Below are 14,286 nucleotides of genomic sequence, written 5' to 3'. Positions count from 1 at the left end.
TATTTGTGTGTGTAATGATTCTTGTATGTATATGATAATTGTATGTAAAACAATCATGCCAGAAAAATACTTTTGAGAAGAGGACCATTAATTGGAGGATGGATGGATGGATGGATGGAGCTTTAGATAGATAAACAGAACAATAGATAGAACAACAGACAGAGAGATAAATAAAAAGACGGGAAACTTAGTTTGTAGTTATAACAAATGTAAATGCAGTGGATCGATGAACAGACAGACAGACAGATAGATAGATAGATAGATAGATAGATAGATAGATAGATAGATAGATAGATAGATAGATAGATAGATAGATAGATAGATAGATAGATGAAGAGACAGACAGATAGAGATAAACAGACAGACAGATAGATGAAGAGACAGACAGATAGATAGATATATAGATAGATAAAGAGACAGACAGATATAGATTAACAGACAGATAGATAGATAAACAGTCAGATAGATAGATGAAGAGACAGACAGATATATAGATAAAGAGACAGACAGATAGACAGACAGATAGATAAACAGACAGACAGATAGATAGATAGAAGAAGAGACAGATAGATATAGAGACAGATAGATAGATGAAGAGACAGACAGACAGATAGATAAACAGACAGATAGATGAAGAGAGATAGATAGATAAAGAGATAGACAGACAGACAGATAGATAAACAGACAGACAGATAGATAAACAGACAGATAGATAGATAGATAGATAGATAGATAGATAGATAGATAGATAGATAGATAGATGAAGAGACAGATAGATATAGACAGATAGATATAGAGACAGATAGATGAAGAGACAGACAGACAGACAGATAGATAGATATAGAGACAGATAGATGAAGAGACAGATAGATAGATGAAGAGACAGATAGATAGATAGATAAACAGACAGATAGATAGATGAATACAGACAGATATATATATATATATATATATATAAAGACAGATAGATAGATGAAGAGAGATAGATAGATATAGATATATATAGATAAACAGACAGATAGATAGATGAAGAGAGATAGATATAGAGACAGATAGATAAACAGACAGATATATAGATAAACAGACAGATAGATGAAGAGACAGATAGATAGATAGATAGATAGATAGATAGATAGATAGATAGATAGATAGATAGATAGATAGATAGATAGATAGATAGATAGATAGATAGATACTGTTGATAGATGAGCATCTTGAGCTTCTGTCATAACTTTACTTTGTTTAAAATCTTCCAAAATCCAATTTCTGTTTATTTCCAGGTTTGAATAATAATAAAAAAATCCCCCATTTCCAACTTAGTCTCAGACTTTTGGATCCCACTTTATTAGAATGTGACTTCTAAAGGGAGATAGAGAAATGGAGAAAATGTGGGGAACATAGGAAGGGTTCTGAGTTAACAGAGAACAGGAAGGTTACAGGAGTGAACGAGAAGTGTATTTGAGAGCTAAAGTGCGTGTGTGTGTGTGTGTGTGTGAGAGAGAGAGAGCAGCTCTGAGACTAATTAAACGAGCAGAAGGCAGAGAGTGTTCTGAAGAGAAGCCATCGCTGGGCCGGGACTGAGGTAATGATGGAAAAAAGGATTTAGTCTATCCACCATCGCTCCATCCTCTCCTCCCTTTCCCTCGTTATTGAGCAGGTGTCCGTGTCCCAGCACAGTGTGTATGTGCGTGTGTGTGTGTCCCGACGGAGGCTTTCACAGCTCTCGGCTCTTGTGACTGCATCTCCTTCACCGGGGCTCAAACTCCCATTTACTGAAAGATACTGTATGTACAACATAAACCACAACCAACTGGCAATTCACACACAAAATCATCTCACGCAGTGCCGGGGAAGCTATCTATTTCACACTAAAGCTTTAGATGCAGGCTTCAGGTTTTCCAAACTTGTAAAAACTTTTGAACTCTGGTATAGTTTACAGATGGTTTGAATGCAATCCATCCTCAACTGTGGAAATGCACAACTATTATGACTCTTTGCTTAGTTGCATGTTACAGGCCACACATTGTTTTTATTTATTTAAAATTTGAAATGGTATTTTACTATAATAAGGCATTTCTGAAAGCTGAAAATGTCACATAAATTGCCCTCTTGCAATACACCAGCGGCAGAAAAATGCTAGTGCGTGTAATGTTCTAGTGGTAAAACCAAAGCTGCAAAACATGAATAAAACAGCGACACTGACATCTCGTCCTGAGGGGTTACCTAGTAAAAAAGCATGTACTAGTATTCACGGTGGTACTCAGTGGTACAATAGGGAATCAAGCTCAGGACCAAGACACTGAACCAAATATGGAAAAAAGCCTGAAACTAGTTTGCCAGGCCACAAGCTACTCATAATTTCAGTAGCCTATTTAAATCTAAAACTGCTTTTCCACTGTTGGGCCGATAAAAACGTAAGGATTGCGATCCCAGTCATATTTCCACTTGAGCTTGGTGCGGCACGGCATGATTACAAACCGTTCTTGGCCCTGAATTCTCAGCACGGTTGTCTACTGTTTTAAACATTGATAATAAAAAATGTTTCTTGAGCAGCAAAGTCAGGTAAAAACAAAACAAATTAGTCTCCGCTGCTCACCAAGGGCATTTATTTGCTCAAAAATACAGTGAAATAGTAATATTGTGAAATATTATTACAATTTAAAGTGCCCCTATTATGCTATTTTTTTAAGGTTCCTGGTTTTGTTTTGGAGGATGGCATACATGCATCAAAAGTAAAAAAAAATAAAAAAAAAACCCTTTCATTTTCTCAAAATATACATTGCACATCACCTCATTTCTCAAAGACTCTAAAGGCCCCGATATACTTTAAGCGAAATCGAAGAATGAACTGATGTGACGTAGTTTCGAACAAAATCAGGCCAAAATAAAGTTTGATTGGAATTCGTCTTTGGAGTTCAAAACAACTTGCCACAGAGAACTTTCCATAAAAGTTCTCTCCGGCTGGTAAACACCTATTTACAATACGCCGCTAACAGTATTTCGCTGCTCACGTATTTCAAACTTCTTTTTACCCCTAAGCAAAGAACGGAAAAGAGCTTGCCGTGAGTATATCGGGGCCTTAAAATGACTCGTCCAAAGATACATTCTCTTTAAATCCCTCCGCTCCGCTCCGCTGCTCTGCTCTGATTGGTCAGACGGCCCAGTCTGTTGTGATTGGTCTATCGCTTACAGTGCGTCTACGAAACCAAACACCCCTTACCATAACTGAACTTCAGCTTTGGAGGCTTTCTAAAGCTCAGCGATTGTACACACTGTAAAGACAGTAACGATGGCGTTGATTTTACCATATCAATCTAAGCGCGAGTCTGATGATGAAACATTATAAGAACGAGTTATTCAACCCGAACCTTCATCGCAAGGACGACTCGAGGAGGACGTTTCTCAATGATATGCTATTCAGTTTGTCATACATTATGAGATGTTGCAACTGTAAATCCTCACCATCAGTATTAACAAGTGTATGTCCATCAACAAGCCGATGGGTGTATTTCTAATTTATTGAGGTGCATACGTGGGAACTGTATCATACGTTAGCCGAGCACTAAAGTGAAAAACTGATGTAACATTATAGTTTGTAAAACAAATCTTGCTCCATTCTTTATCATTACTCAAGAACGTCAATCTGCATAAACAAACACAGTTTCAGGTAATAGTGGCCCACAGCTGCTTAGCCGATGTATTTCAGTAAGACAGTAAGTTAGCCGGTTTGCCAGAGACCAACTAAATATAAAACTACGTATTTTGACACCCAGTAGAATAAAGGGCCTATACATCAATAATTAATTATACTTACAGGCAGGGCCGTAGCTAGAGGATTCGGGTTTTTTATGACATTTGAAATTTGAAATTGACAAGAATGCAGTCAAATAAAAAAAATATAAATAATTTATTGTCTTATTTTTTAATAAAGATAATATGGAACTGGTAATATATTATTAAATAAAGCTAATAAATGTATTCATCCAAGTGCAGTGTGTTGTATTCGTGTTTTCTTGATGTAATAAATACATCATCAGCCGGCAGGTCAGGTAGGCTACATAATGCAATGCGTCGTGACTCGTGTCAATTTCTTAACTCTATTTACAATGGTGTAAAAAGACAGGAATTTTGACCACGTAATTATTCGGTCGATTGTGGTGCGCACCGATAATGAAGAGTGACAGGACCCGGCAGGCTGTAGACGGCAGTTTTCTTATTCCCAGCGAAATAACAATACAAGTTGTCTTTAAGAACGTCTTGATCGACTGGGATACAACAACTCTCCTGGCCTCCCTCTCCATCTTTTCATGGCGTTTCTGGTTCCCTGATTTATGTTTTCTTCTCCCCGTCATTTTTCAGTCAGTTACTCTCCTGCTCTTCCACCAAGTTCATCGTTAACTTCAGGCACTGCCGCCTCCACTCTGATTGGTTCTGTTCACGAGCTAGGGTGGAACTTACAATTTTTGTCACTGGCTGAACAATTAATAAATACTTTAGATCGGACTAAACCATTTTTAGGGAGGTAATAGAAGCAAATATTTGGAAAGAAATATTTAACCAAATTGCAAAATTCCAAATTCCAAATTTAACCTAATATAAATATTATAATTATTCATACAACAGGGGCCGATATAGTATAACTGCTGGATTTTGTGGGGCCCCTATAATTGTCACCAACTTTCACCCCACTAGCAACGGCCCTGCTTACAGGTTGTTAGCAAATTGGTCCAAATAAAGTGGGCACTGTCCCATCTTTAATGGATAAGCCTTTTGCAAATCCTGCGTTGACCTCGAGAAGCAGTCATCTAATGGTTATACAGCTGTTGTATCGCAGTGGTAATTTTAACCACTGACTCTTCACATCCTCATCCTTTGGAAGTGTTTACAAAGAGAATTTGCTTTTGCAGAGCAGAAAACAGTGTCTTCTCGACATGTTCACAACACAAACCCCAGCTACAGTGTTTGAGGGCGGGTCAAAGTAGACGCTGTTCGCCCGCAGCCAATGAAGACCATAGGCGGGCATTATGCAAATTTGTTACATTGTTGCATATGAATGTTACAGAGGACTGGAATTACTGACGACCTGTTTCAGCAGTTCAGAATCTATTCTTTCTTTTGAGAGACAATAACTGTATCATGCACTTTGATCTTTAAAACTTTGCAGACCTTTTACATTCACAAACAGCTATTACACGCTGCATGATCTGAACGAGCATAATAGGGGCACTTTAAAATAACTGTTTTGTGTCTGACTATATTTTAAAATGCAATTTATTCCTGTGATCAAAGCTGAATTTTCAGCATCATTACTCCAGTCTTCAGAGTCACATGATCCTTCAGAAATTATTCTAATATGATGATTTGCTGCTCAAGAAACATTTTTGATTATTATCAATGGTGAAAACAGTTGTGCTGCTTCATATTTTATTGGAGACCGTGATACTTTTTGATGAATAGAAAGTTCAAACACTTTGAAACCAACTAAAGTAAGTGAGGACTACATATATATATATATATATATATATATATATATATATATATATACACACACACACACAAAAATACCTGTTATCATCACCAATTCATTTATGTGAAAAATGACAGAAATTTTCAATAGATTTGGCTGTTTTTGAAAAGGGAAACATGTCTACATATGAATACACACAATGAATAATATAAGCTCTAATAAGACAGTGGAATCAAGGAATTCAGTGACAACATGATAAGAGAAGCCTGTGGAAACCTACATCTAAACATGCGTACGTCTGGAGCAGATCTTGTTTTGCAGATTATATTACAGGTAAAATAATAAAAAAAAGAAAAATTCAGTCTCTTATCACCTTGTCACTGAACTGCTTGTATTCACAGTCTTCTTTTAGCATATTTTATTCAACTGACTGGTGAAATGAAAAAGCAGTTGCTTTTTTAAGCCTTATTTGTGCTATAAAACAAACAAACAACTTTTTGTTTGTCTTTTTTAAAAATAGCTAAATATATCAGCAAGTTTTCTTAATTTACCCAACTTTGACTCTTCTAAAAAAGTTTTTTTCTGAAAACAAAATACATCAAGAAAAGCAGACCAAACCGTACCTTACAGCTCAAGTGCAGCACTTTCCTCTTGGCTTGTTTCGCCACACTTTGGTTTCCAGTTCATACAACGATGAGGAACGATTCCTGCAAGAGAATAGTTTGGCATAAATGACTTCAATTTTTGTAATAAACAACTAAATAATGTAAATATGAATCAGTTACTAACCCCTGGAGTAGATCTACCTCAGAAGCTCTCACTGAAGAAGCCCGGGAACTTGACTTTGTTTTCTGGCGGACTGATAAAAACCCGTGCACCTGAATCCTGGAAATTGTGTGAAGTCAGATCGGCCCTTAGCATTTTCAGAAAGCTCTGTGCATAAATCAGACGGTCTATAAACAGCCTTTTGGGGTTGGAGACCAAGACACTCCTACAAAAAAAAAAGGTTTTATAGGTTCTGTCAGGTGATTCATACAGTATATGGAACCTTTTGCAGGTTCCCAGCATGGAATCATTTTATGGATTTAATTTTAATTAATTAATTTAGTTTTAATATATTTTTTATTTTGGCAAAATGTTATATAACAGCCTGTAAACAACCTATTAGCAGAAAAAAATTTAATCATATAACCTGTTAAACATGAAATTATTATGCAATCGTTTAAGAACCTTTTTGGCTTAAAACTGAGTCAAGAACCAGATATGTTTTAAGTATATAAACTCATATAATTCTGATGCAACTATCAGAAAACAAGGCGTAATACCTTAAGTCAGTGTACAAATCAAGTAAGAATGTTTATATATTTGTACAGGAAAACAATCGTTTAAGACAAATATAACCTTTTTGACTTAAAGGGTTCTTTAAAACTGAGTCAAGAACCCCAATAAACCTTTTATTTCTGAGAGTGAACACAGGGTATTTCTCTCCCTCACATACCAAAGCACTTCATTCATTCAAATCTGAATCCTGCCTCTAAAAACTGACAGACATAAAATGCACATGAAAAGACTTTTCTTCAAGCTTCGAAGTCTGTCGATGGCCCATCTGTTTGCCAGTAGCCCAGCGCAGTATTGCATCTTTGAGTATCTCCTGCGCTGATGATGCTCTCTCACCAAACACACCGGCCCTCTCAATGTTCCCTTCATCTTGTCAGCTCAGAAAGGCTGCCGGTGTTTTGATGCTGCTAGCAGTATGACGCCACAGCCAGTAAAATGCCAGAGGGAAAAATGCCCTTAAGGTGTAGTATCCGCACTCCTCCCTCCGTTCACTAGCTTAACGTCAATAAACAGACACTAAACGCTGGGTCTCCCTTTCTGACAGCCATTTTAAACCAGACCTCACACGGACCTGCGGTTCTGTCAGTTCTGCTGACAAGCTTCACTGTGCTCAGCAAAAATGCTCTTTTGAAGTAATTGCCTCTTTGTGTGTGAAACTTCACATTTGGAAGGGGTGCTTAAAAAGAAATGTCTTGTTTTGAAGACATGGTGCACATTATGTAACACTGTTATTGATCAAAACTAGGGCTTGTCAAAGTTAATGCATTAACAAGTGCAATTGATATTGACTTCATTAATGCATTTAATACATTTTATACTATAACTGTTCCATTGTATTCTACTGTATGATTACTCAAAGCTGATTGCAACTGAACAGTACATACTTGTACATCCACACACAAAAGTAAATCATAAAACAAAAGCTTTTCAGGTTGCTTATTAATAAATCAAATCTAGACGGGATGTTTAACACAAGTAAAGTCATTTGCACTTTTTCTATCGTGAATATAATCATGCAGCTTTGCAATGAGCATTACATTTTTTTTGTTTTTTTTGTTTTTGTGGGACAGGTAAGAAGCAATGCATAAATTCACGCAAGTGTCATTCGTGCAAATTGTCACAGCTAATAATTACACACGGGCCTGTTTTCTTGGAACTGAATCCATCAGACTAGGGTTACAAATCAAGATTCAGGAAGACACCATATTTAATTTGATGTGAAAAAAAGGGACATACATATATTTTGGTGTCAAACGTTCAGCTGATCCAAAGTTAGGCTTGTTGACATAATTTTTGTCAATCAAAATGAATCCAAACCGATTTCACATATTAAGTTGTTTATATGAACCCTAAACTTTGCAATGAATTTCAAATATTGCATTTACATGTGCAATTACTAATGAGCACATGCATAGTGCAATCGCTGCGTCCGCTGTAATGTCACCAGAGCAGCCAGTGAGTACATAGTCGATTTTGCCTTGATAACACACCTAAAAATAAAGCTGCCAAATACGTCAGAAGAGCATTTAGTCTGACCAGTTTGTAATATGTAAGATATAAATAAACAAACGCACATTTGTAAGACATAAAATGTACGTAAACATACGCATTACGGAACTGTGAGTAAATAGTTGGATTCAAGTGTTTACCTGCTTACATTTTTCCAATATGATCAAATGTTAATTCGGATCAAGCTCAGTTGAACCGATTGCTTTTCGGTTTGGATGAGCAGTCAATCCCATGGTTTAGTTAACAGATTAGTTGAAAATTCAGCTCTGAAAAACAAAAATTATATGTGTAACACAATACAACCTATTGAACAGACTGTTGTTTTCATTTGTGCCAATTCCTACAGACAAAAACCTTTTCTAACCGGATCAGGACTTGGCATCCTAATACAAAAATGTGGCTGAAATTATCTCGAGTAAGGGTGGTGAAGCGTGAGACACAATGTGATTTATCGTATCATCCCGATCTTCACGCTGTCAGGACACCGCTGCAGGACGTCTGTGGTTCAGTGAAAGTTTACGCTCGCACCACGATACGATCTCGACATGAATTCAGAACAAAAGAGCTGATTCTCCGACCTATTAAAGAATCTGCATTAACTGTTAAGAGACGGTCAAGACTCTGCAGTTGTTTGTGTGAGATCACAGGAGCATAGCATACCATACAACACACGTGATTGTTATACGGCTATCGGCATCCTAAACGATGCCTACAAACAGATCCGGGGGAAATGCTTAAAGTAGCCGAGACGTCGGTTTGCTTTCCGTTGAGGGTGGTGGGTGTTAGGTACAAAAAGAAGACTCGGACTTGCCACAAAAGGGTTTAGATGAGAGCAAGACAGACAGGAGGGGAAGCGCACAAAGCCGCCGGGGCGCAGGATGATCTCGGCATGGCGTGCGACGCTAGGCCTGCGCATACACACACATACACAAGAACTGGCGCATGTTTGAGGCCGAGCCGAGCACAGCAGCATTAATGTAGAGTGGGACTCAGGTAGCAGCCTGCTGTCAATCATTCATCCATCCACCTGACTAATTGGCTTCTTACCCTCTCTCCACCCGGCTCCTGTGCTAACCGCTCGCCTCTGGCAAAAATGCAGATGAGCGCTGGAGAAGGCGTCTGGCGGAGGGAGGGAGAGGAGAGGAGGAAAACTGCAGCTTTAGTTAATTATCTCTCTGAGTCAGTCTGTCCGACAGCAGCCCACACAGCGCACTTATGCTAAACAGCAAAGCATCCTGGGAATTGGAGTGACAGCTCATTTTCCTCCTGCAATTTTATATGAAAGGTGCACCAGAGACCTGCACCCCTCCTTCTATCTATCCATCCATCCATCTCTCCCTCTTCTCCTCCATCCGTTCTTGTCTTTTTCCCCTCACACTTGTTCTCCCTCTCTTTCTGGGTGGCGAGGACTCATGGGATGTTGGTGTGGTAGCTGTCAGTGACACTGTGTATGCCTTCTCTCTCTCTCGCGCGCGCTCTCTCTTTCTCTCTCTCTGCGCTGACAGCGGCTTGTTGACAAACGCCAGCAGTCATCTCGGCACCCTGGGAAATCTCTGCTACCATTTTGTCAGCAGAATGACAGAAGCTGTTAATGTCTCAAATTCTCCCCGTGACAGAGAGCCATCTTGTTGACAGTGTTTGACATTCGGCGCTCAATTCATGTCGTCCATTTTAATTTATTATATTTTTTTGTGCACCAGATCCAACCCCCCCTTCACTTTCTCTCTCTCTCTCTCTCTCTCTCTCTCTCTTTCTCTCTCACACACACATGGATCCCATGGCTCCTCGGCGGAAAAATTAACAGTTACTCGATTTGTCTGAATGTAGCTGTGGAGCTGCTAATGATTTTTGTCCGGTAATGAGAATTGTGTCAGTGTCCTGTTAAAAATGAAATAAATCCTTCGCTCTGTATGAATCCACCGGCATATCTCCTGCCAGCCACGATCGATGCAATTTACAAATTAGAGTTGGGGAAAATTATTCCCTCTCTGGGGTGTTTAAAGCAAACATGCTGAAAGACAGGAAGTTCCAAAGTAAAAGAAAAACGAAACAATACGCAAAACACAGCGATATATCAAATATATAAAGCGTACAGGACTACTTCTGTATTAAGTGCATGGTCAAAATGATGAATCACACAGTACATGTCACAGACTCTCGGAATTGGTATTAATAATATTAACGTGGAAAGTAAATGTTTTCAGAAATGGCTAAACTAGGCACCGATGTTTAATAGTAATGACTAGGAAGTTCATCAGCATTCTGATTGATTCTAGTTGTTAATAGATGAAATCTGAATAGAGGCAGATGGAAATTTGAGGAAATTTGTTGCGTTTTCTGAATGAATTGCACTTCAACCCCAAATAAATGTGCATGAGACACAGTACATGTCATAGACTTTACAACCTTAAATAAAATTGGCATAAATAACATTAATATGATACAAGCAAATGCTTTTAGAGACAGCGCAGATTTTTTAACGACTATTTCATCCGTGTTTTGGTTGAGCCGTGTTGCTTATAGGAATCTGTGGAAATTTTATGCATTTTCTGTGCAGATTTGGAAAGAAAATCAATTTCTAAATGTAGCTCAGACTGTGTATCTGACATCCAAACCAATTAGCCAAAAAAAAAATGTTTTAACAAGCGAGGGGAGGAGGATATTTAATGGCGGAGGATGTTTAATGATGGGTGTACCAATTCTGTGGGAAAAATGCAGTATGAGTCAGATGGAGAATTATGGGCTTTTATGGCCTAATTGTGGTAAATATGTAGACGAGAAGGACCTGATCTTATACTAATAGATAACAGCGACGTCTGCAGGACTCAGAAAGGCCTTTTTGGGCAAAAACAACCCTAAAAAGTTCAAAAATTCTATATATGTATATACATTTTTTTTTTTTTTTCTAGTTAGTTAACCATTCATGATAGCATTTCTATAAGACTTCAGATTCTGAGCAGAACGAATGTGTCTCTAGACATGTTCTCTAGATTTTACAACATGAAAATGAAAAAAAGGGGGAAAATTTGTCAAAGACATCCATCTAGCGCATGTCCACATAAGAAAACAACTAAATGTGAAACCGAAACTAAACTTTCGGTGTGAATGGACGCCAATTGACATGACACAGCAGTAGCAGAATTTTCTCAGTTACCTCTACCTTTTGTTTCAATTGTTTGTAGGAAAATATCCACTTCGTCCAACACTGTTTGTTGTTAGTGTTCTTAAAGGGATAGTTCACCCAAAAAGGTTTTTCTGGGGTCCATCAACTGTTTGGTTACCAACATTCCTCAAAATATCTTCTTTTGTGTTTAGCAGAAGACAGAAATGCATACAGGTTTGGAACAACATGAAGGTGAGTAAATTATGACAGCATTTTCATTTTTGGGTGAACTATCCCTTTAAGTAGCCTATATCGGTGTTGTTTGTTTGTTTTACTGACTGAGAAACTGCTTCAGATGTTTCCGAAATGAATGCAAATCGATTCAGGCCGTTTTGCTAACACATTCGGTCTAATCAGACATAAATACGGGACACACAAAATAACTGCTGAAATATTCGCAGGAAAAGCGTTTCTCATGTGCTCATGGTACGCACATTACAGCTACATGTGCCACTGACATAAAAGAAAGGTATTAAAGAACCAAAGTTCTGTGAGAGAAAGTGAGCGAGTGAATGAGAAAGCACTGATCTTGGATTCCTTCCCTCATTTAAGTGTACTAAAAAACTGATTATAGGATCTGAGTTCACACTAACCGGTCTTGCTGAACAAAAGATCCATCCAATTGAAGTCTTACTTCAATCCCTGCAAGAAAAGTCAAAAGTTGGGGGATGTTACAATTAAGTAGCTTTACATACACATATATAGTATATATTGTTTAAATGTTTCAGTAGGCTAACCAAAAACGTTAGCTAAATTCATGCTTGCGAAAATAAGTTTGCAAGGTTACAATAGTAAGCAGTTGCTCTTCCTGTTAGAATTAGTATGATGAAAATCACACACACACACACACACACACACACAAGTTCACAGTAGCAAAAAAAGTTGTAATGTAAAGCATCTTGATGGTTGACACTTAGTTAATTGCGCTAGAGGCCCCAAAGAGCTCACTGGGTTGTGTGAGACAAACCTCAATAAATGACTGGAAAAATAACTTAAAAATTACTTTAAAGGGTCAAAGGTCATTGAATAATTCAAACACTGTGGCCAGGGTGTGAATTCATGTTGGTCTATTACAGATTTAAAAAAATTGGCCCCACCAAAAAGAAAAATGACAAAACCTCACAAAAAATGGTAGCAGATGATATTAGCTTCCATGGTTTTGATGATTAGGCCTAACGTAACCATATTAATATAACCCCAAGTTACCTGAGAATACCTTGTTGGTAGTTACATAGTTAGCAAAACCCTCCCAAAACAAATGCAAACCAAATATTATTGAGAAAGTGAGTCATGAAACTACAAAATCAACATCTGAGCTTAACAACTTCCTTTATATTCTCCACCTGTTTACTAACGGGAAATTCCCCCAAACGAAGTTTAGAATACAGATTTTATCCTATATCGGCTCAACAATTACCTTCGGTTCCCAGGAGCCTGAGCAGGAGGCTTTTAAAATGTTATAATATTATCTTCACAGCTTGTGTTTGTCATTATGGCCTCGCAGCGGCAGCCGGTAACCGTTAAACTCGTGAAAGCGCGCGGGGGCCGCACGCGCTCCTCTTTAAAGCGCGCGCGAGAGAGGTTCTGCAGGTGCGAGCGCGAGCAGAAGGACGAGATTAAAGTGTCTCCCTCCACCTCTCTCTCTCGCTCGCTCTCTATTTCTCTCTCTTTCACCTCCATCTCTCCGTTTGACGGGGTGAGGAGTGTGAGGCAGATTTGTACCGACAGCACCGCGCGCATTCTCCAGTCAAACGGCATAAAAGGCGCGCGGCTGATCAAAGCGCGCGCTGCGGCACCCGTCTCGCGGGTTCACGACGTTTGAAGGTTAAAACAAAACAAAAAACCGACACGCAACCCGCTATTTACATTTTACTCCGTTTTGCATCTGGATAAAAACATTTTTTCTCTCCACCTCACTCCTGTTCAAAATCTCTGAAGCGCTCCAAAAAACTTTTCTGCACAAATAACAACATTAATACGCAAATATAGAAGTAGGCTAGAGGCGTGATAAATATTGGAATTAATTCGTTTAAAAATAATTTAATGAAGCCGACGTATTGCGGAATGTGAAATGATGGCAAACGAGCAATTTGAAGGAAAACAACTTGTGTCGGGAAGGGGGCGGGATGAAACGCATCTGTGTCGCACGGACTTGTGAGGAATTTTTTCTTCTTCTTCGTTCATCTGGGATCGTGACGCCGTAGCGATTCAGTCCAACGGCTATATTTGTAGTTCATCTTCTGAGGAGTTGAAACGCTCGTATTTACACACCAAGGGATTCACGGCGCAGTAGGATGATCCTCTGGGTGCATATGATACAATTACACACTCAGTAAACAGCGCTTCGCTTATGAATGTGCGCAAATACTTGCGCTACACACGTGACGTAACGCTGCGTCAACATCAGGCAATCCGTCGTTAGAGCGCCTTTATTCTTCATGTGACTGAGGGCTATATTATTATTATAAGTTTCATTACAATAACATCACCAAATATATTTTATATATGCTAATTGTTTGTTATATTTATACCCCCAAAAAAATCCAAAACGTTACAAAAGTAGAACTAGAACATGAGCTGATTAGCATTATAAAAAAAACTCATTGTGTCCCCAAGGTGTTTCAACCCATCATAAATATACATTACCGGTATTAAAATGTGCAATTCATTAAACATACAATATATACACACACACACATTAAAATTATATCTATCTATCTAGCTATACAATATATATATATATATATATCCTCAAAGGACAGAATGCATTATATTATTATATCCCTTGTTTTTTTGAATGACCCATAAA

The 14,286-nt window shown here is 38.3% G+C and overlaps 1 protein-coding gene across 3 annotated transcripts in view; it reads right to left on the bottom strand.

Annotated features, from left to right (window-relative positions):
- tfap2d (transcription factor AP-2 delta (activating enhancer binding protein 2 delta)) overlaps positions 1-10,110 on the bottom strand; it is a 100,583-nt gene extending 90,473 nt beyond the window's left edge. The window contains exons 1-4 of one of the 3 annotated variants that reach the window (XM_082148079.1): positions 8,679-10,110; positions 8,455-8,580; positions 6,257-6,458; positions 6,091-6,174 (exon numbers count right to left, since the gene is read on the bottom strand). The gene's annotated coding sequence lies outside the window, so the exon portion shown is untranslated. Of the gene's footprint in view, positions 1-3,814; positions 3,842-6,090; positions 6,175-6,256; positions 6,459-8,454; positions 8,581-8,678 lie in introns of those variants that run through there. The other 2 variants (XM_082148080.1, XM_082148081.1) reach the window with 2 other exon arrangements.
- Between the last annotated feature and the right edge of the window lie 4,176 nt (positions 10,111-14,286).

Source organism: Leuciscus leuciscus (genome assembly GCF_965113295.1).
Source record: "Leuciscus leuciscus genome assembly, chromosome: 19".
NCBI lineage: Eukaryota > Metazoa > Chordata > Actinopteri > Cypriniformes > Leuciscidae > Leuciscus > Leuciscus leuciscus.
This window is presented reverse-complemented; position numbering and strand designations above follow the sequence as displayed.